The sequence below is a fragment of the Oryctolagus cuniculus genome, chromosome 18 (assembly GCF_051225735.1).
Source record: "Oryctolagus cuniculus isolate XC-2025 breed Fujian yellow rabbit chromosome 18, ASM5122573v1, whole genome shotgun sequence".
Classification (NCBI taxonomy): domain Eukaryota; kingdom Metazoa; phylum Chordata; class Mammalia; order Lagomorpha; family Leporidae; genus Oryctolagus; species Oryctolagus cuniculus.
This window is the reverse complement of record NC_142884.1, coordinates 60,993,499-61,019,867: the sequence shown is the minus strand read 5'-3', so window position 1 is coordinate 61,019,867 and position 26,369 is coordinate 60,993,499. Positions and strand designations below refer to the sequence as shown.

The following is a 26,369-nucleotide window of genomic DNA, read 5'->3' as shown; positions in this document are numbered from 1 at the left end:
CAGGCGGGAGAAGGGACCCCCCCACCCCCGCAGTGGGGTGGGGTTGCCTCTGCCAGCCCCTGAGTGCCTCTCGGGATCCTGGCCTGCCTTTGAGGCTCTGGGAGGCAGCAGCTGGACTTGAAAAGACAAAAGGTGAGGAAAGGTGTTCCCATCAAGGCCTGATCACCGGGGAGTGAGGAGGGAGGAGGTGAGGGGTCAGGATTAGGGGTGTGAAGTTTGCCTTCCAGACTGCATCGGAATCTGAAGCACAGGGCAGGAATACAGAAGTTTGCAATTGCGTTGGGTGGACACCAAGGAAGGTTCCAAACCTTTGTGTTTATATTCATTGTTCCCAAAGAGTCATGCTGAGAGCAGGACACGCGAGGAAATGAAGTGGTGCCCTTTGGCCACAACCAGGGCCAGGCATCACCTTTGTGATCTGTGAGGGCACGGAGTCCTCTCTGGGCAGCCCTTCAGCGTTTATACCAGAAGAGGAAGATGCTTAAAGCGTTGTGAATTGGAGGAGGTGGTTGTCTTTGAGTCTAGAAAGCTGGATTCATTCTTGATAAGGAAATTCATTTCCTTCTGAAAAGCTACACCAGAGAACAAAAGTTTTCACATCATTCATTTTAAAGACTCATTTTAAAGACGTGAAAACACCTGCTTTTAGGCTGGGAGAATCTGGACTCAGGTGAAAATCCTCAGCAGAATTAGACAAAGATTCTGTTGTGAGAGGCATTCTCATCCCACCTGGTTGTCTCACTGTTTCTGTGGAGTGATTCTTTTGGGTCGACTCTATTACTGTTTTTATTTGCTAGGAAAAATCAGATTTACTTTGATTTCTATAGCAGTATTATGATTTGCAAGTCAGTTTGTTTGCTGGCATGATGAAACTAATTTTCTGTGTATATTCAACTTTGCATCAGAGTTTTTTGTTTGTTTGAAAGGCAGTTACAGAGAAAAAGAGAGGGAGAGGCCGGCACCGTGGCTCACTAGGCTAATCCTCCGCCTTGCGGCGCCGGCACACCGGGTTCTAGTCCCGGTCGGGGCACCAGATTCTGTCCCGGTTGCCCCTCTTCCAGGCCAGCTCTCTGCTGTGGCCCGGGAAGGCAGTGGAGGATGGCCCAAGTGCTTGGGCCCTGCACCCCATGGGAGACCAGGAGAAGCACCTGGCTCCTGGCTTTGGATTAGCGCGGTGCGCCGGGCGCAGCGCGCTGGCCATGGCGGCCATTGGAGGGTGAACCAATGGCAAAGGAAGACCTTTCTCTCTCTCACTGTCCACTCTGCCTGTCCAAAAAAAAAAAAAAAAAGAGAGAGAGGGAGACACAGGAGAGAGATTTTCATCCAATGATTCACTCCCCATATGGCTACAGATGGCCAGAGCTGGGCCAATCCAAAGCCAGGAGCCAGAGCTTCTTCCAGGTTTCCCACATGGGTGCAGGGGCTCAAGTACTTGGGCCATCCTCTACTGCCTTCCTAGGCACACCAGTAGGGAGCTGGATCAAAGTGGACAGTGGAGACTCTTACCAGCACCCATATGGGATGCCGGCTCTGCAGGTGATGACTTCACCCACTATGCTGCAGCACCATCCCCAGCAGAGTTTTTTTTCTTCCTGCTACATAGTGATAGAGAACATTGAAAGTGTGATCATGTTATTAAGTCATATCAGTTTAAGGAAGAAAGCTTTGTCAAAGTTCATGAATCACTGCCAGACCATAACTAGTAGATATGGCTTTGCATTTTATTGACTTTTCTTGCATCTGTGGAGTTACTCAAGAGACATAATACATAATGGAACATTATCAGAAGTGAATCTAATCTGTGGGGGAAGTCAGTACTGTTAACTAAATTTTCAGAAAGGCTTCATGAAAATTGTCATATTCTGTGTAAAAATCCTCATCACTTTCATATCGACCCAGGTGACACTAAGACAAGTGGGCCAAAATTGAGGTAGGGTGGAAAGGGAAGCCATTGCCATCTGCAGAACTGGATGAGGTGTGAGAAGGTGCCTTGAATTTAAACACAGTTACATCCTTGAGTGAGCTGTTGGAAAAGGCACTGCTTAAATAGGACTACAGAGTCCCATGGATTTGTGTGTGTTTTCTGAGCTCTGACAGAAAGAAACTTGTTTTCAGAGGTGGAGAAGGGTGGACTTAGAGCTCTCAAAGTCTTTCCTAGTTGCTGTGACATGAAACCATTGACAAATAATTACTTAACAGCCACTCCATTTTCTGGGTCAGCTGCCTGTAATGAAATATTGACAGTATTTGACAGGCCAGCCATGAGGAAACTTTACCAGATAAACCAGTAATGCTAACAGGATCTACTTTCATTGAACTGATTGTCTAGTTTTACCATAAGAGGAGAAATGAAATAGGGATGTATTGTCTTCTGATGTAAGAAGCTGAGATACAAAGGTCAGTGTTACAGAACAAGGGAATCGGAGAGACCACTAACTTAGAAGCAGGCAAAAGTCCCTTTCTGATGCCTGAAAAGCCATTCATGTGTGTGTGTAGTAGGGAATCTGATTCTAAGACAAACCTATGGTCAGAAGTGGAAAACATCTAGAAAATAATCCAATGGGAAATTTTGCTATTTGTGAGAATTTGTATACATAATGGAGAGGCCAGTGTTAACGGCATAACGGGTTGAGCCGCTGCCTGGGACGCGGCTTCCCATATGGGCACCTGTTTGAGTCCTGGCTGCCCTTATTCCAGTCCAGCTCCCTACTAATGTGCCTGGGAGGGCAGCAGAGGATAGTCCAAGTACTTAGGCACCTGTACCCATGTGAGAGACACAAATGAAGTTCCTGACTCCTAGCTTTGGCCTGGCCCAGTGCTGGCTGCTGGCGGCCATTTGGGGAATGAACTAGCAGATGGAGGATCTCTCTTTTATCTGTAACTCTGACTTTCCAGTAAGTAAATATATATTTAAAATGTGTAATAGAACATTATTTTTTTGATCTACAAAAGTAGCAGCACAGTAAACTTAAAAGTAAACTTGGAGTCTAAATGTACAAATTAATTGAAAATCTAGAGGTCAGTTATTTTAAAAAATAAAAATTAGAGATATTTGAAATACACTTGGGCTCACAGTAGTTAGAATAAGAGATACTGAGGGGGCTGACGCTGTGGCATAGTGGTATAGTGGTATAGCTTCCTCCTGCAGTGCCGGCATCCCACATGAATGCCTGTTTGAGACCTGGCTTCTCCACTTCCAATCCAGCTCTTTGCTATGGCTTGGAAAAGCAGAAAATGGCCCAAGTGCTTGGGCCCCCTGCACCTGGCTTTGGGTTGGCCAGCTTGGGCCGTTGCAGCCATTTGGGAAGTGACCAGCAGATGGAAGATCTCTCCGTCTCTCTCTGCCTCTCTACAACTCTGCCTTTCAAATAAATAAATCTTTAAAAACAAGAGAGAAATACTGAGAAAGACATGCAAACAATAAGATGTCCCCTACACTCTGACAGCCCATTTGTGAATCAGACATTAGGTCAGTAATGAGGTCACTGAAGTATCATCTCTCAAAGACAAAGGAAATGAAAAATTTCTGTCTCATGATGATGAGACTAGACACTTAGAAAATAGGAATTAAACATTAAGAAGGAAGAGATAAAAATTCTTGCTCTGGGGCTGGTGCTGTGGCATAGCGGGTGAAGATGCTTCCTACAGTGCCAGCATCCCATATGGGTGCCAGTTCGAGTCCTGGCTGCTGTACTTATCCAACTCTCTGATATGCCCTGGGAAAGCAGCAGAAGATGGCCCAACTCCTTGGGGGCCCCTGTACCCACATGGGAGACCTGGAAGAAGCTCCTGGCCTCAGATTGGTGCATCTCTGGCCATTGCGGCCAATTGGGGAGTGAACAAGTGGATGAAAGACCCCCCCAACTTCTGTTTCCATGTAACTCTTTCAAATAAATAAATAAATCTTAAAAAAAAAAAAAAGAGAGAGAGAAGGTCATGACAATGTCTTTCTTCTGGGTACTGTTGGTTCTCAGGGTAGCCAGTGATAAAGTGCCTCTTGTTTGGGATCAGGCTAGCCTTGGGCATTTCTGGGAGAATAGGTCCCTCGACCCACCACCTGTCAAAGCCATCCCAAGAGCTACTTCTCTGAGGGTTTCTGTTCTGTGTAATGAAGAATCAAGAGTGAAGGTTGTGAAGAATGGGAACTGAGTACTGAGTGCAGTCTTATTTTCTGGCCTGAGACTGATGTGCTATTCTGAAAGTGAGCTGTCAATTTCTTGTAAGTATAGATAACTGTAAAACAGAACCCTAACCGCTTTGACTTGATATTTACCAAATTACTTTATAACTTCAAAAATCTTCTATTTACTTGCATATAGTTTGCTTAGAATGATTACCTTGTGCAAATTATGTAGTTTTCTGGACCATATATATATATATTTAAGATTTTATTTATTTATTTGAAAGGAAAGAAGAGAGAGAGATCAATCTTCTGTCTACTGGTTCACTCCCCAAATGGCTCCAGCAGCCAGGACTGAGCCAGGTCAATACCAGGAGCTTCTTCTTGGTCTTCCCATGTGGGTGGCAGGGACTCAAGCCCTTGGGCCATCTTTTGCTGCTTTTCCCTGGCCATTAGCAGGGAGCTGTATTGGAAATGGAACAGCTAGGACATAAACCAGCTCCCATGTGGGATGCTGGCATTGTGGGTGATGGCTTTACCAAGTATGCCACAATGCCAGGCCTTTGGCCATAATTTCTTAGCCTATATAATTTATAACAGAAAACAATGAAAATGACATAAGTGTGTAACATTAGAAAAATGAAAAGCTGGGGACAGCTGTTTGGCAGAGTGGTTAAGATACTGCTTGATATGCCCACATCCCATATTAGAGTGCTTGGGTTTAGATAGCAGTGGAAGATGACCCAAGTCTTTGGGCCCCTGCACGTGGGAGACCATGAGGAAGCTCCTGGCTTCGGATCGGCGCAGTTCTGGCCATTGCGGCGAATTTGGGGGAGTGAACCATTGAATGGAAGACCTCTTTCTTTCTCTGCCTCTCCTCTCTATATGTAAATCTGACTCTCAAGTAAAAAATAAATAAATCTTTAAAAAAAAAAAATTAAAGAGTGCTTGTGTTTAAAGCCCAAGCTCCTCTGCTGCGTTTGCCTTACTGTTGATTTGCATCCTGGGAGGCAGCAGGTGATAGCTCAGGTACTTGGTCCTCACCACCCATGGGGATATCCAGATTGAGTTCCCACTTCAACCTGGCTCATTCCCACCTGTTGGGGGCATTTGGGGACTGAACCAGTGGATGGGAACTCCATGTATGTCTGCCTCGCAAATCAATATATATCAATTGATCAAAAATTTTTAAAAGAGGAAAAGAGGGATGTGTGTTTGGCACAGTGCTTAAGACACTACTTGGGACACCCGGATCTCATATTTAGTGTTTGGATTTGAGTCCCTACTCTGCTTCTGATTCCAGGTTTCTGCTAATGTGAACCCTAGGAGGCAGCAAGTGATGGCTCAAGTACATGGATCCCTGTCACCCACGTAGGAGACCTGCACTGAGCTTCCAGCTGCTTCCTTTGGCCTGGCTCAGCTGAGGCTATTGCTGGCATTTAGGGAGTGAACCTGCAGATGGAAGATCTCTGTCTTTCTTTGTTTCTCTGTCTTACTGTAAGGAAAAGAAGAAAAACTGGTTCATATGGTTGTTAACATAGCATATAATCCTTAAAAGTTATGATAACCTGAAAAATGCTGATGTCAAAAGTGTTAAGTGAGGAGCCAGTGTTGTGGAATAACTGGTAAAGCTGTTGCCTGGGGTGCCGACATCCCATGTGGTCGCCGGTTTACTTCTGATTCAGCTCTCTACTAATGTCCTGGGAAAAGCAGCAGAAGATGACCCAGGTGTTTAGGTCTTTACCACCCACATGGGAGACCTGGATGAAGCTCCTGGCTGTTGGCTTCAGCCTGACCTAGCCCTGGCCATTATAGCCATCTGGGGAGTGAACCGGTAGCTGGAAGCTTGCTCTCTCTCTGTATCTCCCTGTTGAAAAAATTGTGCATAAAGTTTTATCATAGACATCAAACAAATGTAAAAGCAAAACAAAAAAATAAGAAAACATACTAATTTTCTATAATGAGTATGTATTTACATAAACAAACTCTTCTCAAAGTTTCCTGCTGGTATAAATGAGGATATTGAACTCGTCTTCTCTTGGAGGACTGTCAGCCTTTTTTTTTTTTTTTTTTTTTTTTTTAAGATTTATTTATTTTTTTGAAAGGCAGAGTTGCAGAGAAAGAGAAGTCTTCCACCTGCTGGTTTGCTCCCCAGGTGGCTGCAACAGCCGGAGCTGTGCTGATCTGAAGCCAGGTGCTTCTTCCAGGTCCCCCATGCAGGTATAGGGGCCCAAGGACTTGGCCATCTTCCACTGCTTTCCCAGGCCATAACAGAGAGCTGTATCAGAAGTGGAGCAGCCAGGACTCGAACCGGTGCCCATATCGAATGCCAGCGCTACAGACAGCAGCTTTAGCCACTATGCCACAGCACCAGCCCCAGCCTTTCTTAATCTATTAAAATTGGTTTGTCAGCAGGAAAACCACTGTATAGCAGTGGTGTTTTTCTGTCTCAGGTATTAGAGAACCAGACAGTAATGAAGTTACCTATATAATTACTTTAAATGTGTATAATTAAAGTGACTTATAGAATTTATGCTGGTAAGACTGCACTTTCTTTGGTGCTTTTTGACAGTATTTTTTTTTAACTTTTAATTTCATTTTATTTGAAAGGCAGACAGAGACAAGGCTAGATCTTCCATGCACTGGTTCACTCCTCAAATGCCCCGGACATACAGGGTGAGGCCAAGCCAAAGCCAGGAGCCCAGCACTCAATCCAGATCTTCCAAGTACTTGAGGTATCACCTGCTACCTTCCAGGATGCACAATAGCAGAAAGCTGGATCAGAAATGGAGGAGGCAGGATTAAAACCAAGTACTGGCCGGCGCCGCGGCTCACTAGGCTAATCCTCCGCCTTGCGGCGCCGGCACACCGGGTTCTAGTCCTGGTTGGGGCGCCGGGTTCTGTCCCGGTTGCCCCTCTTCCAGGCCAGCTCTCTGCTGTGGCCAGGGAGTGCAGTGGAGGATGGCCCAGGTGCTTGGGCCCTGCACCCCATGGGAGACCAGGAAAAAGCACCTGGCTCCTGGCTCCTGCCATCGGATCAGCGCGGTGCGCCGGCCGCAGCGCGCCGGCCGCGGCGGCCATTGGAGGGTGAACCAACGGCAAAGGAAGACCTTTCTCTCTGTCTCTCTCTCTCACTGTCCACTCTGCCTGTCCAAAAAAAAAAAAAAAAAAACCAAGTACTCTGAAGTGACTTAACTGCTAAGTCAATGCCTGTCTCCCAACAGGTATTCTGACCCTTAAAGTATATAGAAATTTTTGAAAATATAAACATACAAAGCATATTATAGAATGTCCCATGGGTTACTGGTTTCTGCAAACCTATGGTGGCTCCTGCTAGGATGTGATTTTCATCTCTGAGGTGCTCTTGGGAGCATGTGAGGTGGTATTTTTTTTTTTTTAAGATTTATTTATTTATTTGAAAGAGTTACATAGAGGAGGAGAGGCAGAGGGGCGGGGGGTATCTTTCATCCACTGGTTCACTCCCAAATTGGCTGCAGTGGCCGGAGCTGAGCCATTCCGGAGCCAGGAGCTTCTTCTGGGTCTCACACGTGGGTGCAGGGCTCCAGGGACGTGGACCATCCTCTACTGCTTTCCCATGCCATAGCAGAGAGCTGGATCGGAAGAGGAGCAGCCAGGATACAAACCGGTGCCCGTATGGGATGCCGGCACTTCAGACCAGGGCTTTCTTTACCTGCTATGCCACAGCGCTGGCCCCTGGCATCTTCTGATTGCAGGGAGGAAGGTGGTAGATCAGTCATACTTCTGGTTACTTTTTGGCCATTCATATGAGCCAGGTGCCCTATTTTGGAGCAGTGGGGGAAATGATTTAACATAGTCTTCCTTATCTGATGCTGTTTTCAAAATAAATCATTATCTTTAATTTAAAAAAATTATCTGCTTGAGAGAGAGAAAAAAACTCACAATTCTCTGGTTCACTTCCCACATGCCTGCACGGTGGGAGCTGGGAACGCAATCCAGGCCCACACATGGGTTGCAGGAACCCAGCTATTTGAGCCATTGTCCTGCCTCCCAGGGTCTGAATGAGCAGGAAGCTGGACTCAGAAGCTGAAGCCAGCAGTTGAACTCCTGTGTGGAATGCAGCTGTCCTAACTGATAACTTAACTGCTATATTAGATGCCACCTCTAAATCATTGTATTTATTTATTAAAAGATTTATTTATTTATTTGGAAGAGTTCCAGAGAGAGGAGAGGCAGAGAGAGAGAGGTCTTCCATCCGCTAGTTCACTCCCCAATTGGCCGCAATGGCCGGAGCTGCGCCGATCCGAAACCAAGAACCAGGAGTTTCTTCCAGGTCTCCCACGCGGGTGCAGAGACTCCCAAGGGGTTGGGTCATCTTCTGCTTTCTCAGGCCATAGCAGAGAGCTGGATTGGAAGTGAAGCAGCCAGGTCTCAAACTGGCACCCATAGGGGATACCAGGCTTCAGGCCAGGGCATTAACCTGCTGCGCCCCAGCCCTGGCCTAAATCATTGTATGTAAATGGCCACTTTGATTCCCTATCCCTGGGCTTGCTCCTGGTAATGATAGTTTCAGTTATTTTTTTGTTTTGTTTTGTTTCTCCTTCTTTCAGTGCTTAAATCCCTATACTAAGAGAATATATTTTTTTATCTTCAGCTGTGTAAAAGGCAGAGCAACAGAGAGAGATGGAGCTTCCATCTGCTGGTTTACTCCCCAAATGCCAACAACAGGCGTGGCTGGGCTAGGCTCAAGCCAGGAGCTCAGAACTCCAGCAGGGTCTCCCACATGGGTAGCAGGGACCCAGGCACTTGAGCCATCACCTGCTGCCTTCCCAGAGTATGCATTAGCAGGAAGCTAGATTGGAAATGGGGTAGCTGAGACTAAAACTGGCACTATGATACGGGATGTGGGTGTCCCTAATGGTGGATTACCCCGCTATGCCATGTGCCTGCCTCCCAAGAACATTTAAATGCATTTAAGTAATTTATAAATTATATAGGAGAGCTGTCCCCACAGAGGCGACAAAGGGACTGGCTCTGGGAGTCAGAACGAACTGGAGTGCATCTCCCCTTCATGCAGCAGTGGTCACTCGTGTCCTGGGGGCTTGCTGTATCATCCCACACTGCTATAGCTGCCGCAGCACCATGGCTGTGCTCATCGTGCTCCTGTCCAGGTTGGTGGCAGGTGTCCTGGGGAATGAGTTTAGTATCTCAAGATCACCTGGGTCTGTTGTTTTCTGAAATGGAAACTGGCCAGTACCAGGAGAGCGAATCCCAGATGTGGCTGTCCATGGGCTTCTCTGTAAAAGAAGACCTTTCTTGGCCAGGACTCACAGTGGGTAACCTGTTCCACCGGCCTCGGGCTACTGTTATGTTGTTGGTGAAGGGAGTGGACAAACTTGCTCTGCCTCCGGACAGTGTCATTTCATACCCATTGGAGAATGCAGTTCCTTTTAGTCTTGACAGCATTGCAAATTCATTTCATTCCTTATTTTCTGAAGAAACTCCTGTAATTTTGCAGTTGGCTCCCAGTGAAGAAAGAGTGTACATGGTGGGGAAGCCAAACTCAATGTTTGAAGCCCTCTCAGTCACAATACAACTCCCTAATCGCCTCTTTCAAGAAAACTCCATGCTCAGTTCCCTTCCCCTCAATTCTCTGAATAGGAACAGTGAAGCTGACCTGCTCTTTCTTTCTGAACTGCAAGTATTACATGACATTTCAAGCTTGTTGTTTCGTCATAAGCATCTAAGGATCATTCTCCGGATTCATATTCACTGGAGCTGGCAGGTTTGGATGAGATTGGAAAATGTTATGGGGAAGACTCTGAGCAATGCCAAGATGCTTCTAGGATCCTAGTGGACGCTCTGCAGAGGTTTGCAGATGACATATACAGTCTTTATGGTGGGGATGCCATGGCAGAGTTAGTGACTGTCAAATCATTTGACAGTGAGGAAGACAAGAACTATCCTTAACAAGACAAGAGAACCCAACAACTCCCTACAACCTTGCATATAAGTATAATTTTGAGTATCCAGTGGTTTTCAGCATGGTACTTTGGATAATGATTGCCTTGGCCTTGGCTGTGATCATCATCTCTTAAAATATTTGGAACATGGATCCTGGATATGATAGCATCATTTATAGGATGACAAACCAGAAGGTTGGAATGGATTGAACTTTCTTTATGTGAAACTTTAAAAAGTTTAGAAATTTGCCAGCGCCATGGCTCAATAGGCTAATCCTCCGCCTTGCGGCACCGGCACACCGGATTCTAGTCCTGGTCGGAGCGCTGATTCTGTCCCGGTTGCCCCTCTTCCAGGCCAGCTCTCTGCTATGGCCCGGGAGTGCAGTGGAGGATGGCCCAAGTGCTTGGGCCCTGCACTCACATGGGAGACCAGGATAAGCACCTGGCTCCTGCCTTCGGATCAGCGCGGTGCGCCGGCTGCAGCGCGGCGGCCATTGGAGGGTGAACCAACGGCAAAGGAAGACCTTTCTCTCTGTCTCTCTCTCTCACTGTCCACTCTGCCTGTCAAAAAAAAAAAAAAAGTTTAGAAATTGATTATTTTATTAAAGTATATCTTTTAGTGTGGTTTAAAGTAGATAGTATATTTTATATAAAACAAATTTTGTTCTCTATTTTGTGTATACCTGTGGTTTAATAAATGATAGTATTGAATTATCTGATATAATTCTGTAATATGCTCAAATATTACGAAATATTTAATATAATTACATTCCATTTAATAAAGTTGAAAATATCCACTGAACGAAATATAAAACACAGAGAATAGCCCATGTTATTCATGTTTGAAAAATACACTGAATTTATTAGAGAAACTTATCAGTGTATAACTTCCTCACACAGGATAGGAGGAAATCATGTTTGGGCTATGGCACCACTTGTAAATGTCTTAATTTGATGTAAATATCTGAAACAAGAGAAAAGAGTTTTAACTTAGTGTGGCCCTAAAGTATCGATATGCTGGAACTGTCTCTGATGGACAGGATAACTTGGTTTTTAACTTCTGCAAATTTGGTGGTCCATTTGGTCTAGTAGATATATCAAAACTACTATACTGATTTGTGAAGAGACTAGCTTTGTGGAGTGTAGTTGCTTGTAATTATACACAGATGTTGAGAGACATCTTGAGATATGAATATAAAATGTTTTTACTTCAGTAACTTTTCATCTGTGAAGTTACTATGGTTTGTGGGACAGTTTCATTCCACAGAGTAGTAAGTGGAAGTGGATGATTTCTTTTTTAAAGATGTATTTATTTTATTTGAAAGGCAAATTATAGAGAGGCAGAGAGAAAGAGGTCTTCCATCCACTGGTTCACTCCCCAAATGGCCGCAATGGCCAGAGCTGTCATGATCCGAAGCCAGGAGCTTCTTCTGGTTCTCCCACATGGGTGCAGAGGCCCAAGGACTTGAGCCATCTTCTGCTTTCCCAGGCCATAGCAGAGAGCTGTATCAGAAGTGGAGCAGCCGGGTATCGAACCAGCACCCATATGGGATGCCGGTACTGCAAGGGCAGCTTTACCCACTATGCCACAGTGCCAGCCCTGCGGATGATTTCTGCTTTTCGTATGGGATTGGACCACTGCCTATTAAGAGTGACAAAGTTAAGAATGATTCCAAAAACAAATAAATATTATAGGAATGCTACCAAAATATCTTGCATTGTGAATTCTCCAGAACATGTTATCTGTTTAATACTACATAAAGCCCAGTGTTGGTCCTGAGAGAACTTACAGTCTAGTAGTTTGACAGATATTATTTAAACAGCAACAGTCAAAGTTTTAAAATGCTCCAATGAATGTCTGTTTTCAGGTAGACATATCACATATATACCATTTATATTATAGCAGGCCTCCTTCATTGCACATTAAGAAAAACAAAAAAGAGGCAATGTGGCAAAGACTGTCCTGAGATTATTTTACATCTCACATTTAGCAACTAGAAGATTGTTAAGTCACAGCTAGTTGTGGGTATAGCCCAACTAGTAATCAGTTGTCCACATACAAGTAGGAGATGGAAGACTCTGGACATTTCCAGTTACTGGGGAACTGCTTAACCTGCTCAGTAGTGACCATGGGCCATGTGACACAGAATAGAGAAAACTCAGCAGCAGCGCTGTGCTCCTTGGCACCCTCAGGATGTTTTACCCCGAGGCAAGCCTAGATATTAAGATGCTGGTTAGGATGCCCATGTACCAGATCAGAGTACTCGGCTTTGGCCTCCACTAGCCCTGGCTGTTGTGGTCATTTTGGGAGTGAACAGTGGATGGGAGCACCCTCACTCTTTCTGTCTCTTAAATAAATACTTTAGAAGCTAGTGCTGTGGTGTAGCAGGTGAGGCCACTGCCTACAGTGCTGGCATCCCACATGGGCGCTGGTTCGAGTCCTGGCTGCTCCTCTTCCAATCCAGCTGGGATCCCAGTGGCCTGAGAAAGCAGTAAAAGATGGCCCAAGTCCTTGCGCCCCTGCACCCACATGGGAGACCTGGAAGAAGCTCCTGGCTCCTGGCTTTGGATAGGTGCAGCACCGGCCATTGCAGCCATCTGGGGAGTGAACCAGCAGATGGAAGACCTCTCTCTGTCTCTGTCTCTCTGCCTCAGCCTCTCTGTAACTCTGCCTTTCAAATAAAATAAATAAATCTTTAAAAATAAGTAACTATTTTACCCCAAATCCAGGAGGAAGGCAGATAGGCAATCCAGAGTCTTTGGCTGGGACCCGCATTGTGATGTAGAGGTTAAGGAGCCTCTTGAGATGCTGGCATCCCATATTAGTGTGTCAGTGTCCCAGCTGCCTGCTTCCAATCCAGCAGCCTACTAATGCGCCTGCGAAAGCCCAAGTGCTTGGGTTCCTTGCTGCCCACGTGGGAGACCTGCATGGAGTTCTTGGCTCCTGACTTTGGCCTGATCCAGCTGCATCTTTTGCTGCCATTTGGGGAGTAAAGCAGTGGATGGACGATTTCTCTCTCTCCCTTTCTTTATCTCTGTGTGTCACTTTGCCTTTGGAATAGATAAATAATTGACGTTTAAAAACAAGGTGTTGGTCGGCACTGAGGCTCAACAGGCTAATCTTCCGCCTTGCGGCGCCGGCACACCAGGTTCTAGTCCCGGTCGGGGCGCCGGATTCTGTCCCGGTTGCCCCTCTTCCAGGCCAGCTCTCTGCTGTGGCCCGGGTGTGCAGTGGAAGATGGCCCAAGTGCTTGGGCTCTGCACCCCATGGGAGACCAGGAGAAGCACCTGGCTCCTGCCTTCGGATCAGCGCAGTGCGCCGGCTGCAGTGTGCCGGCTGCGGCGGCCATTGGAGGGTGAACCAACGGCAAAAGGAAGACCTTTCTCTCTGTCTGTCTCTTTCACTGTCCATTCTGCCTGTCAAAAATAAATAAATAAAAAATTAAAAAAAAAACAAGGTATCATGCTACTACAAAAATGACATTTTTTCCAGGAACAGAGCACTTGTCAGAAGGTGGGAAGCACAAAGAAAACTCTGTCAAGTAGGTTTGCCCATTGAAAAATGTTTATCGTAGTAAAAACAACTCACTATCTTCTTGGGACTACAGGTAAAACCAAAATCTGTAACACACCTCTTTCAAGGGTTGGCCATGCACCAAGAAACACGTGTGATTTACCCTTTGATTTAAAGGCCAAGTAGAGTCTTTGTTCACAGCCTGCCACAGTGAAGGATTTCTGAAAGCTCACTATGTTCCTGTGTCAAAGCAGTCCTTGGTGTTCAGCCATGGGTGTGGTGAGAAATGGAAACTGTAAACTCCAGGGACCTGGCCTGTTTGGATCCTGTGTGCCCCAGCTCGTGGCATAATGCCTAGTTCACTGTGGCATTTAAAAATACCGGGGAATGAAGGAGCAAAGGACTCTGGTGGGTGGATATTGTGCCATTAAAAGGTTTGGAGGAACACGGCAGGAGGTTTGTTTTTGAGAGGAAAGAGGAAATCGGGTTGGGAGAAGCTGGTAGGTCTACCAGATAGGAATTTCCAGGAAACACAAGTGTAGAGCAGGAGCTGGAGCAGTTTGCTGGGACTGAAGAGCAGGAGTTGGCAACTGTTTGCATGGAGGACAAAGTGAAGTTGACAGATTAAATTGCTTAGGGACAGCTGGTACTGCGGCTCAATAGGCTAATCCTCTGCCTGCGGTGCCAGCACACCGGTTTCTAGTCCCAGTTGGGGCACCGGATTCTGTCCCAGTTGCCACTCTTCCAGGCCAGCTCTCTGCTATGGCCCGGGAGTGCAGTGGAGGATGGTCCAAGTCCTTGGGCCCTGCACCCGCATGGGAAACCAGGAGAAATACCTGGCTCCTGGCTTCGGATCAGCACAGCGCGGCGGCCATTGGAGGGTGAACCAAAGGCAAAAGGAAGACCTGTCTGTCTCTCTCTCTCTCTCTCTCTCTCTCCACTCTGCCTGTCAAAAAAACAAAAACAAAAACAAAAACAACAAAAAAAAAAACTAATAGTGATCCAGACACTTCTCTGGGTGTTAAACATACCTCTTTTTATGACCTGATTTAGCTGGCCCTTTTGTCCATTGGACAGTTACGCAGTTACGCTTCATAGAACAGGTCATTAGGCATGTCATTAGTGTTCCTCCTAGGACACTGTGCTGAGTGGGTGGGGTGGGGGTGCTGGCGGCTCTGCTGATTTCCTGAGTGCCTTGCAATTTACTGCCATGTCAGCCTGTGAGGATGGATGTCATTTGCCCTATTTATGTTTTTGGAATGTCAGAAATCTATAACCATGACATGGAGTTAGTGTATATACTATTAATAAATGAATCATAGAAAAACTTGAACTATAGAGCCTTTGAACCTTTTATTTTTTTAAAGTTATTTATTCTGTTTATTTGAAAGAGAAACAGAGATCTCTCATCTGCGGGTTCACTCCCCCAAATGTCCACCAGAGCCAAGGATGGGCCATGCTAAAGCCAGGAGCCAGGAACCCAATCTCAGTCTCTTTTTGGGTGGCAGGTATCCAACCATTTGAGCCATCAGCTGCTGCCTCCCAGGATGTACATTAGCAGGAAACTGGAATCCAGAGTAGAGCAGGACTCAAATGCAGGCACTCTGATACTGGATGCAGGTGTCCTGTGCAGCAGCTTAACCACTGTTCCAAACGCTTGCTCCAAGCCTGGGGGTCTTTGAAATCCAGGCACCAAAAAGTATATTTATAGCTCTACTCTGTGAAACTCAGTACTTGTTTCTTTACTTTAGCATTTTTTTTTTAAGATTTATTTATTTTATTTGAAAGGCAGAGTGACAGAAGGAAAGACAGAGGTCGATCCTCATGCCCCGAATGGCCACAACGTCCTGGGCTGGGCCACTCCAAAGCCAGGAGCTTCATCCAGGTCTCCCTCATGGGTGGCAGGGCCATCTTCCACTGCTTCCCAGGTGTGTTAATAGGGAGCTGGATTGGAAGCAGAGCAGCCAGGACTCAAACCAATGCTCATAGGGGATGCCGGCATCACAGGCAGTGGCTTAACCCACTCGGCCACAACCCTAGCTCCTACTTTTCATTGGGAACATACGTATAGGTGAAGAAATGTTTTCACATCTGTTGTAAGTTATGTTTCCATATCAGACTCAGTAGTGGTTGGTGGGGAGTTTGAACTGTAGGTAGTCCCTCAGTCTGGAACTTACAGTTCAGAGTTCCTGAAGCTGTGAGCCTGACCTGGTTCCTGCTCAGGCTGAAGGGGAGGTGTGGATTAACTTTGGTTTTTTGGTCCAGTTCTGATATTCAGATGTTGTCAGTCTATTGGCCACACTGGCTCAATTCTGGATGTCAGGGAGCCAAAAGAAAGGTTAGGACATACTTCCTAATTAATGCTTGGTATATGACTATTGCTTGTGGTCACATGGAAGGCATTCCTATTTATTTCCCTAATAGGCCCCTGGTTTTTACAAAATGAAAATTAAACTTAGGATTGGCCTTCATATTTTGTAATTTTATCTCCTTTACCATGTTCAAGAATTACACTGTCTGCATTGTGGCATAGTGGATTAAGCTGCTGACTGCAATGTTGGTATCCTATATGAGCGGCCAATTCAAGTGCTGACTGCTCTACTTCCAAGCCAGCTCCCTGCTAATGCACCTGGGAAAGCAGTGGAAGATGATGGCCCAAATTTTTGGGCCTCTGTCACTCATCTGGGAGACCTGGAAGAAGCTCCTGGTTCCTGGCTTCAGCCCAGCCCAACCCCAGCTTTTGGCAGCCATTTGAGGAGTGACCAGCAGATGGAAGATCCCTCTTTTTCTCTGTCTCTCCCTCTCTCTTTGTAACTCTGCCTTTCAAATAAATATGTCTTAAAACAAGAAAAGTCCTTGGGCCCCTGCACCCACATGGGAGGATTAGCCTAGTGAGCTGCGGCGCTGGCCCCAAGTGGTATCTTAACTGCTGTACCAAACACCTGCTCCAAGTTACTGTCTTTCAGTCAGCACAGCATCCACACAAACTTTAAGCTGACTTGATTCACTCATTCTCACACTCATTCATTCCTATGCTGGTTCCTCAGCATTTATGCCACATTAGGCACTATGCTGTGTCCTGGTGACACAACAGCATGTGAGACCGGCAAAGCCCTGGCATGCTGACAGCCATACTATTTAGTGAGCCCAGTGAGGTGTGATGAGCACTGTGAAAGTCAAAGCCTAAACTCTGTGGGAACTGTGAGCAGAATGACTTAACCCAGCCAAGGCTTAGCCTCTCTGAGGAATGGTGTTTTAGGGGCGGATGGTTCACCACAGTGGTTAAATTGCTATTTGGGATACCCACATCCCATATTGGAGTACCTAGTTTGAGAGAGTAATCTTGGCTATTCTGCTTCCAATCCAGCTTTCTGCTGATGCATACCCTGAGAGGCAGCAGATGATGACTTGAGTACTTGGATCCCTGCCACCCACATGGGAGACTCAGTTTGAGTTTCTGGTTCCTAGATTTGACTTGGCCCAGACCTGCTGGTTGCAAACATTTGAGTTGTGGACCAGCAGATGGAAGATCTCTCTCTCTGTCTTTCACATGCAATGAAAATAAAAAAAAATTTTTTTAAATAATGCTTAAGTAGAGACATGACAAGTCTTTTGAGGATTTAGCCAGGGAAGTCAGAAAAGATTGTTACAAGTAAAGCAAACAGCATAGACAGAAATCTCAGAGCAGGGCCAAAGGCATCAGGCATGATAGCTAGCATCCTGTTGAGTGCAGACATAAGCAGAAAGTAGGGAAGTGGGAAGGTTTTTTCTTACCCACACTAGGGAGGTGGTTTATTTACAAGGAATTTGGGCCTTATCATAGGGTCATTCTAAGGCTGAGGAAGGAAATGGTCAGGACCAGTAGAACTATTAGATATCTCCAGGGAACCAGAGCAGTGGATGGATTGAAGAGTGGGAGTGCCCAGAGAAGCAGGCAGTTAGCCTAGTGGCCAAGACACTGCATTTCACATTGGAGTGCTTGGTGAATTCCTGTCCCTGACCCCTGACTCCAGCTTTGTGCTAACACAGATCCTGGGAGAGAGCAAGAGGTTGCTCAGATAATTGTGTTCCTGCTACCCAAGTAGGAAACTTGGGTTGTCCTGGCTGTTGGCTCTGTCCCAGCTCAGCCCCAGCTGTTGAGGGCACTGGGAAATGAAGCATCCAGTGGGAGTTATCTGTCAAGCTCTCTGCCTCTGAAGTTAATTAATTTTTTGAAAAATTTTTGAAGGAGGACATTAGAGGAGCCAGTGTTGTGGTTCAGTGGGTTAAGCCACTACCTGTGATGCTGGCATCCCATATAAGTACCACTTCCAGTCCTAGGTGGTGCATTTCTGATCCAGCTCCCTGCTGATGTGCCTGGGCAAACAGCAGAAGATGGCTCAAGTACCTGGGCCCCTGCCACCCATATAGAAGACTCAAATGGAGTTCCAGGCTCCTGACTTCAGCCTGACCTAGCCTCTACTGTTGCAGCCATTTGGAGGGTGAACCAGCAGGTAGAAGATCTCTTTCTGCCTTTCCCCCTTTCTTTGTAACTCTGCCTTTCAGGTAAATAAATAAGTCTTTAAAAAAAAAAGAAATTAGGGACATTAGAATGATGTCCAGTTAATTGGGTATAGTGATGAATTGGCCATGGGGTGGGTTCCTTATGAACTGGCTAGGTTTGAATCACTGTCATTTGTGCCAGTTTCGCTTGCCTTGCTTTCCACTTGAACATACCCCCTAACTGCTGTGTCATTGTGGTCCTGCAAGACTTGATATGCAGTATGCTTCTCTGGGAAGAGGGAGGAAACTTGACTACAAAGGGACAGAGGTGGCAGGAACCCAATTATTTGAGCCTCCCTGGGTTCTGCACCAGCAGGAAGCTGGAGTCAGGATCCAGAGTTGGGCATTAAACCCAGGCACTCCAGTGTGGGATGTGGGCATCCCAACCAGCATCTTGATCACTTTGCTAATTGCCCGTGCCAGATTTTTTTTTTTTTTTTAAGTTTTGTTTATTTGAAAGGAGGAGAGATAAGGAGAGGAGAAATAAAGAGAAAGATCTTCCAACTGCTGGTTAACTCTCCAAATGGCCACAGTGAAAGCCAGGAGCCCAAGTATCTGGGCCATCCTTCACTGCCTCCCCAGACACATTAGCAGGGAACTAGATTGGAAATGAGTAGTTGGGATTTGAACTAGTGCTCCAATATGGGATGCTGGCGTCACAGAGTGTTAACCTACTGTGCCACAATGTCAGCCCCATTATTTTATTTTTTAGACATTTATTTATTTATTTGAAAGGCAGAGTGACAGAGAGGAAGAGACAGATCTTCCATCTGCTGGTTCACTCCCCAAATGGCTGCAACAGACAGGTCTGGACCAGGTTGGAGCCAGGAGCCAGGAATTCCATCATAATCTCCCACGTGGGTGGCAGAAGCCCAAGTACCTGGCCCATCTTTCACTGCCTTCCCAGGCACATTAACAGGATGCTGGATTGAAGTAGAGTAGCTGGGACTGGAACTGGCTCTCCACTGTGGGATGCTGGCTTTGCAAGCAGCAGCTTAACCCTCTGCACTACAACATCAGTTCCCTTCCCCAATTTAGCAACATTTATTTTTGACAAATATAAGGTAGCTTAATCTTGATTGTTTAATTTTTTTAATTTAGTTTTATTTATTTGAAAACAAGAAAGAGAGGTCTTCCATCCACTAGTTCACTCCCCAATGATCACAACAGCCGGAGCTCAGCTGATCCGAAGTCAGTAGCCAGGAGTTTCTTCTGGGTCTCCCACATGGTTGCAGGTGCACAGGGGCTTGGGCCATTCCACTGCTTTCCCAGGCACATCAGCAGGGAGCTGAATCAGAAGTGTAGCAGCTGGGACTTGAACCAGCGCCCGCAGGAGATATGCCACAAAGGGACTTTTAACTCATTGTGCCGCAGCACTGGCCCCAGTTGTTTCATTTTTATGAATTTTTAAAATTTATTTGTTTTGAAAGACAAAGAGATAGAGAAGCAGAGTGAACGTCCATTGGCTGGTTCACTCCCCAAATGCTGGCAGTAGCTGGTGGATTGGGGGACAGGTACTGAAGCTAGGAGCCAGGAACTCAATCCAGATATCCAGCTTGGGTGACAAGAACCCAATTACTTGAGCCATTAATGCTGCCTCCCGGGGACTGCATTATCAGGAAGCTAGAATCCAGCCAGTGCTGGGAATACACCCAGGTACGCCAATGTGGAACATAGGTGTCCTAACTAGTGATGTAACCACTAGGCCAAACACCACTCCAGGCTTGGTTATTTGTATTTTGATTTTCAGTCATGATGCTGGAACACAGAATTTCCTAAGAGAGTTGTATGATGTTAAGTTTAAAGTTTGGAATGTTTACTTTTTAACTAGCTTTAATGTGAATGAAGTTTTTTATTTCTTTTTAAGATTTATTTATTTTAAAGAGTTAAGAGGTGGGGAGAGAGGAAAGTCTTCCATATGATGGTTCACTCCCCAAATAGCCATAATGGTTGTAGCTAGGCCAATCCGAAGCCAGGAGCCAGTAACTTCTTCTGGGTCTTCCATGCAGGTGCAAGCACCCAAGGACTTGAGCCATCTTCTACTGCTTTCCCAGGCCATAGCAGAGAGCTGGATCTGAAGTGGAGCAGCCAGGACTTGAACCAGTGCCCATGTGGGATGCCAGCACTGTGGGTGGTGGTTTTACCTGCTATGCCATAGTGCCAACTCCATCTTTACTTTATTTTAAAAATATATATATTTAATTGTCTGAAAGGCACTGTGACAGAGTGGAGGGAGAGATCTTCCATCCACTGGTTCACTCCCCAGATTGCTGTAACAGCCAGGTCTGGGCCAAGCTTCATCCTGGTCTCCTACATTGGTGGCAGGGGCCCAGATACATGGGTCATCATCTGCTGCTTTCCCAGGCATAATAGGAAGCTGGATAAGAAGCAGAGCAGCTGGGGCTTAAATCAGTGCTCTGATGTGGTATGTACATATTTCATGTGGCAGCTTATCCTGCTGGGCCACAGCCCTGACTCCCGGTTTGCTTTCTTCTCTACATCTTTTAGACCCATTTTGTACTGAAGAAATGCTATTGGGTGAAAACTTGAACGCTGCTCTAGGGAGAGAGTTCTGCTCATCACAAACTGGCTTTTAATGACAGTGGGCTGCTGTGCTTTTCTCTACTCAGCTTCCAATGTCAGAATTTTTATTGTAATTCAACCCTGAAGTGTGGGTAGGGCCTTTCTCACAAGGAACTTAATTAAAGTGCATTACAGATATATCATTTAACACATCTATAAATAAGACTAATTTATATCCTGCTGAATGCTTTCAGAGCACCCTGTTCTTTTCCTTTATAGCATTTATCTTGGGTTATAATTACACATGTATGTGATTATTCGATTGTCTTATCTCTCTTGCTAGACTGTACTCTCCATGCAAGTGGAAACTGTGTCTGTTTTGCTCACCAAAGTGTCCTATCTTTTGTCTAGGCCTGTTCCACAGTAGATATTTTTTTACTAAGTACTTATTAATGACTCAATTTGTATAAATTATAGGTGTCATTTTATATATAAGCATCTGAAGCACAGATTATAATTAGCTCAACTAATGTCACAATATTTTAAAATTAGTTTGAGATGGGGCGGGCATTTGGCCTAGTGGTTAAGATGTCTACATCTCACTTTGGAGTACCTGGGATCATAGCTGGTTTTTTCTCTTCTTTTTTCTTAAGATTTATTTACTATTTATTTGAAATGCAGAGCAGCAGAGAAAGAGATAGTGATCTTCTGTCCCCTGGTCCACTCCCCAATTGTCTGCAACAGCCCATGCTGGGTCGGAATGAAGCCAAGAACCTGGAACTCCATCCTGATCTTCCACACGGGTGGCAGGGGCGCAAGTACTTGGACCATTCTCCCCTGCCTTTCCAGGCTCATTAGCAAGGATGGTAACATTGCAGGTGGTGGTTTAACTTATTGCAACACAACACTAGCCCCTTGCTTCAACTGCTGACTCCAGCTTCCTGCTAATATGGATCCTGGGAGGCAGCAGGGATGACTTGAGTAATGGAGTTTCTCCCACCCACATGGGAGACCTGGACTGAGTTCCCAACTCTCTGCTTTGGCCTGGGCCCAGCCTTGACCATTGTGTGCATTTGAAGAGTAAACCAGTAGATGGGAACTCTTTCCCTCTCTCTGTCTCTCTCTCTCTGATTCTTTGCCTCTCAAAATAAAAAGTTAAATAAAAATGAAGGAAATATGTAACAACTATTAAAAATAATAAAGGGAGGCCGGTGCCGCAGCTCACTAGGCTAATCATCCGCCTTGCGGCGCTGGCACATCAGGTTCTAGTCCCGGTCGGGGCGCCGGATTCTGTCCCGGCTGCCCCTCTTCCAGGCCAGCTCTCTGCTTTGGCCAGGGAGTGCAGTGGAGGATGGCCCAAGTGCTTGGGCCCTGCACCCCATGGGAGACCAGGATAAGTACCTGGCACAAAATAAGAAAAAAAAAAAGGGGGAAGAAGAGCAGGAGGACTCTAACCAGCACCCATATGGGATGCCAGCGCCGCAGGCTGGGGCTTTAACCTGCTGTACCAAAGCACCGGCCCCTTTATTATTATTATTATTTTTTTTTTTTTTTTTTTTTTGACAGGCAGAGTGGATAGTGAGAGAAAGAGACAGAGAGAAAAGTTCTTCCTTTTCCGTTGGTTCACCCCCCAATGGCCGCTGCGGCCAGTGCACCGTGCTGATCCGAAGCCCGGAGCCAGGTGCTTCTCCTGGTCTCCCATGCAGGTGCAGGGCCTAAGGACTTGGGCCATCCTCCACTGCCCTCCCGGGTCACAGCAGAGAGCTGGACTGGAAGAGGAGCAACCAGGACAGAATCTGGTGCCCCAACCAGGACTAGAACCTGGTGTGCCGGCGCCGCAGGCAGAGGATTAGCCTATGGAGCCGCGGCGCCGGCCACTCTTCTTCCAATCCAGCTCTCTGCTACGGTCTGGAAAGGCACTAGAGGAAGGCCCAAGCCCTTGGGCCCCTGTACCTGATTAGGAGGCCCAGGGGAGGCTCCAGGCTCCTGGCTTCAGATCAGCTCAGCTCTGGCTGTTGTGGTCATTTGGGGAATGAACCAGTGGAATGGAAGACCTCTCTCTCTGGCTCTCTGTAACTGTGTCTTTCAAATAAATAAAATAAATTTAAAAAAAAATAAAATTTGATGAAGGCCCTGTATAATTGGGGCCCTAACCTCACCTTTGGCCACACAGTGCTTTATTTTAGCATCTCTTATTAGCATAGAATTACTGAAAAAAAATTCACCCACAGAGAAATGTAATTCCCAAACAAGTGTCGGTCTCTCTTGAAAGATTTCTTTATTTTTATTTGAAAGGCAGAGTGACAGAGAGGGAGAGATCTTCCATATGCTGGTTCATGCCCCCAAATGCCCTCACCAACCAGAACTATGCCAGGCTGAAACCAGAAACCTGGTTCCCCATGTGGGTGGCAGGGTCCTGAGCACTTTGACCAGGCACATTAGTAGAAAGCTGAATCAAAAGCAGAGTAACCTAACTCAAACTGGCACTCTACTATGGGATGTGGGCATCCCAATGCATTTTAAACCATTGCACTACAATGTCCCATCCCCAAACAAGTCTGTTGAAGCTGGCCTTTGGATGTGTTCAGGAGAGCAGAGGTGTGTGATGCCGTAGAGGCAGGAGGGCTGCCTGAGGATGCAGTGCTCCTGCTGGGGCACCTGGGGTAAGGGGCTAGGTCTGTGGTCTCATGGTGAATGGCCTTTGGGGTATAATAGAGGCTGGGCACTGAGTGGGGGCTTCCCACTCTTGCGTCTAAGCCTCACTGCCCCCCACCCCCATATAGCTAAAACCACAGATGGATTCTCACCATTTCTCTGCTTAGAGCCGTCATGAAATTCGCTTGCCTAAAGTGATAAAAGATTGCCTCATGAACCCTCCCTTCCTTAGTATGAGTTGTTCATGTGCAATCAGGACTTTTTTTTTTTTTAAGATTTATTTATTTATTTGAGAGGCAGAGGCACCGAAAGAGAGAGAAAGATATCTTCCATCTGCTGGCTCACTCCCCAGATGGTCACAATGGCTGGAGCTGCGCCAATCTGAAGCCAAGATCCAGGAACTTCTTCCGAGTCTCCCACACAAATGCAGGGGTCCAAGGACTTGGGCCATCTTCTTCTGCTTTCCTGGGCTATCCCAGAGAGCTGGATCTGAAGAGGAGCAGCCAGGACTTGAAATGGCGCCTGCATGGGATGCCAGCACTGCAGGTGGTGGCTTCACCCACTATACCACAGTGCTGGCCACAGGACTTCTTAATACCTATAGCCCAGCACCTCACCCGAAGTGACACTGGCCAGGGAAACGTGCCATCATCAGATACCCTCAGGGAGTGGCTAGGCTGCCTGCCTAGATCACCACACCCTCTCTTGAAGTTCCTTCCTGGGAAAGCTCACTTGGCGTCAGTCATTGTTTCTGTCATGATGATATTCCCAAGAGTAAGCTTAAAGAATTTTTGTTTTGTTTCAAAGCAAAAACTTCTAAAATGAGACTTTTATAACATTCTTTTAAAAAAGATTTATTATTTTTTTAAAAGATTTGTTTTGTTTGAAAGGCAGAGTTACGGGCTGGCAGAGATCTATCTGCTGATTCACTCCCCAAATGGCTACAGTGACCAGGACTTGACCAAGCCAAAGCCAGGAGGCAGGAACTCCATCTGAGTCTCCCACATGGGTGGCAAGGTCTCAAGCACTTGGGCCATCTTCCACTGCCTTCCCAGGCACATTAGTCGGGAGCTGGCTTGTAAGCAAAGCAGCCAGGACTCAAACTGGTGCTCAGACATGGGATACCAGCATTTCAGGTGATGTCTTTGCCAGTATACCCTAATGCTGGCCTTTGAAACAAGAAACTTCTAATTCACACATATCCATTTAGTTTGATTATAGATCTGAATTTGCAGAGTACGAATAGATTTTACTATGCTCTTAGACACAACTTACTGTGATTAAAAGTTGAAGTATAATTACATATAATTAATTATTTTATTGCACTCTATCATTAACTTATTCAAGTAAGTGTACAGATCTGATGTATTCCATATGGGTTTTGGGTATACATGCATATCACATCTTTCATTCAACATCTTTTTGTTTTTAAAAATTTATTTATTTGAAAAGCAGAGTTACACAGAGAGATCTTCCAGCCACTGGTTCACTCCCTAGATGGCCACAGCAGCCAGGTGGGTCACATGCCATGTGGGGACCCAAGGCCTTGGGCTGTCTTCTGCTGTTTTCCCAAGCTTATTAGTAGGAAGCTGGATCAGAAATGGAACAGCTGGGACTCGAATCAGTTTCTATATGGGATGCCAGTGTTGCAGGCAGTGGCTTAACCCATTATACCACAGTGCCAGCCCCAACAACATAATGTTTTTAAGGTTCATACACACTGTTGCAGGTATTATTAGACAAAACTTCCATCAGCTGGTTCACTCACCAAATGCCTGCAATAGCCCAGGCTGGGTTGGTCTATGAGGGTGGCAGGTATGCAATCACTTGAACCATCACCACTGCCTCTAGCAGGAAACTGGAATTGGGCCCAGAGCTGGTCTTGAACTCATGCACTCCAGTATGGGATGCAGGGACCCCAACTGGTAATCCAACCACTATGCCAGATGCCTACCCCAATAGTTAATTTTTAAAAGATTTATTTATTTGAAAGGCAGAGTTAGAGAGAGGTCTTCCACACACTGGTTCACTCCCCAAGTGGCCACAATGCCCAGAAGTGGGCCATTCAGGAGCTTCCTCTGGGTCTCCCATGCAGGTGTGGGGCCTAATGACTTGGGCCATCTACTGCTGCTTTTCCGGACCATAGCAAAGAGCTGGATCAGAAGTGGAGCAGCTGGGACTTGAACTGGCACTCACATGGAATGCCGGCTCTGCAAGTGGTGGCTTTACTGCTACACCACAGCACCAGCCCCCATTTTCATTGTTTTACTGTGTGCTGTTGTATGACAGTACCATAATTTGTTTATTCATTATATTGAGGAACACTTGGGCTTGTTTCTTGAGACCTGGATGAAGCTCCGGGCTCCTGGCCTTGGCCCAGCTATTGGGGCCATCTAGGGAGTGATTAGCAGGTAGAAGATCTCTGTGTGTGTGTGTCTGTAACTCTGCCTTTCAAATAAATAAATCTTTAAAAGGGGAGGGGCAGCAATTGGTACAGAAGGTTAAGCCTCTGCCTGCAGTGCCCAGATCCCATACAGGCACCATTTCAAGTTCTGGCTGCTCCGCTTCCAATCCAGCTGCCTGCTAATGTGCCTGGGAAAGCAGCAGAAGATGGCCCAGGTGTTTGGGCCTCTGAGCCTGGAAGAAGCTTCTCACTGCTGGATTCAGGTAGGCCCAACCCCTGGCTGTCGTAGCCATTTGGGGAGTGAACCAAGAAAAAGTGTGGCACTGAAAAATAGCATATTTTGTAAGGTAAAAGTGTAATTTTCAGGCAGACTATCAGGTAACATGTTTAAATAGCTTGGCTGGAGCCACCCAGTCTCCATCCATCTTTAATTTTCTGAAGAGCTGACTGCTTCTGATACTCAGACCCAAAACAAGTAATGACACTTGAAGAACTTTGCAGACCTTTAAAGATACTCTTGAAGAGATATTGAGAGGTAGGGAGGGTGAATGAAGGGTAACATGACAGGGAACCTAACTGCTCAATTACCATATTATAGTTCTCTCTCATCTTAGCCTTTAGCGGGCAAGAGTAGGTACCTTCTGGTGGAACACCCCATTCTCAGTGAGT

The 26,369-nt window shown here is 46.1% G+C and overlaps 1 protein-coding gene and 1 pseudogene across 3 annotated transcripts in view; both read left to right on the top strand.

The window, feature by feature from the left end:
* GFOD2 (Gfo/Idh/MocA-like oxidoreductase domain containing 2) overlaps positions 1-26,369 on the top strand; it is a 53,087-nt gene that overhangs the window by 674 nt on the left and 26,044 nt on the right. The window contains exon 1 of one of the 2 annotated variants that reach the window (XM_051846947.3): positions 2-132. The exons of the other annotated variant lie outside the window; for it this stretch is intronic. The gene's annotated coding sequence lies outside the window, so the exon portion shown is untranslated. Of the gene's footprint in view, position 1; positions 133-26,369 lie in introns of those variants that run through there. 2 annotated transcript variants of the gene reach the window in all.
* LOC127491332 (renin receptor pseudogene) lies at positions 143-14,892 on the top strand (annotated as a pseudogene). The gene has a single exon (XR_016225306.1). The product of XR_016225306.1 is annotated as a renin receptor pseudogene (transcript).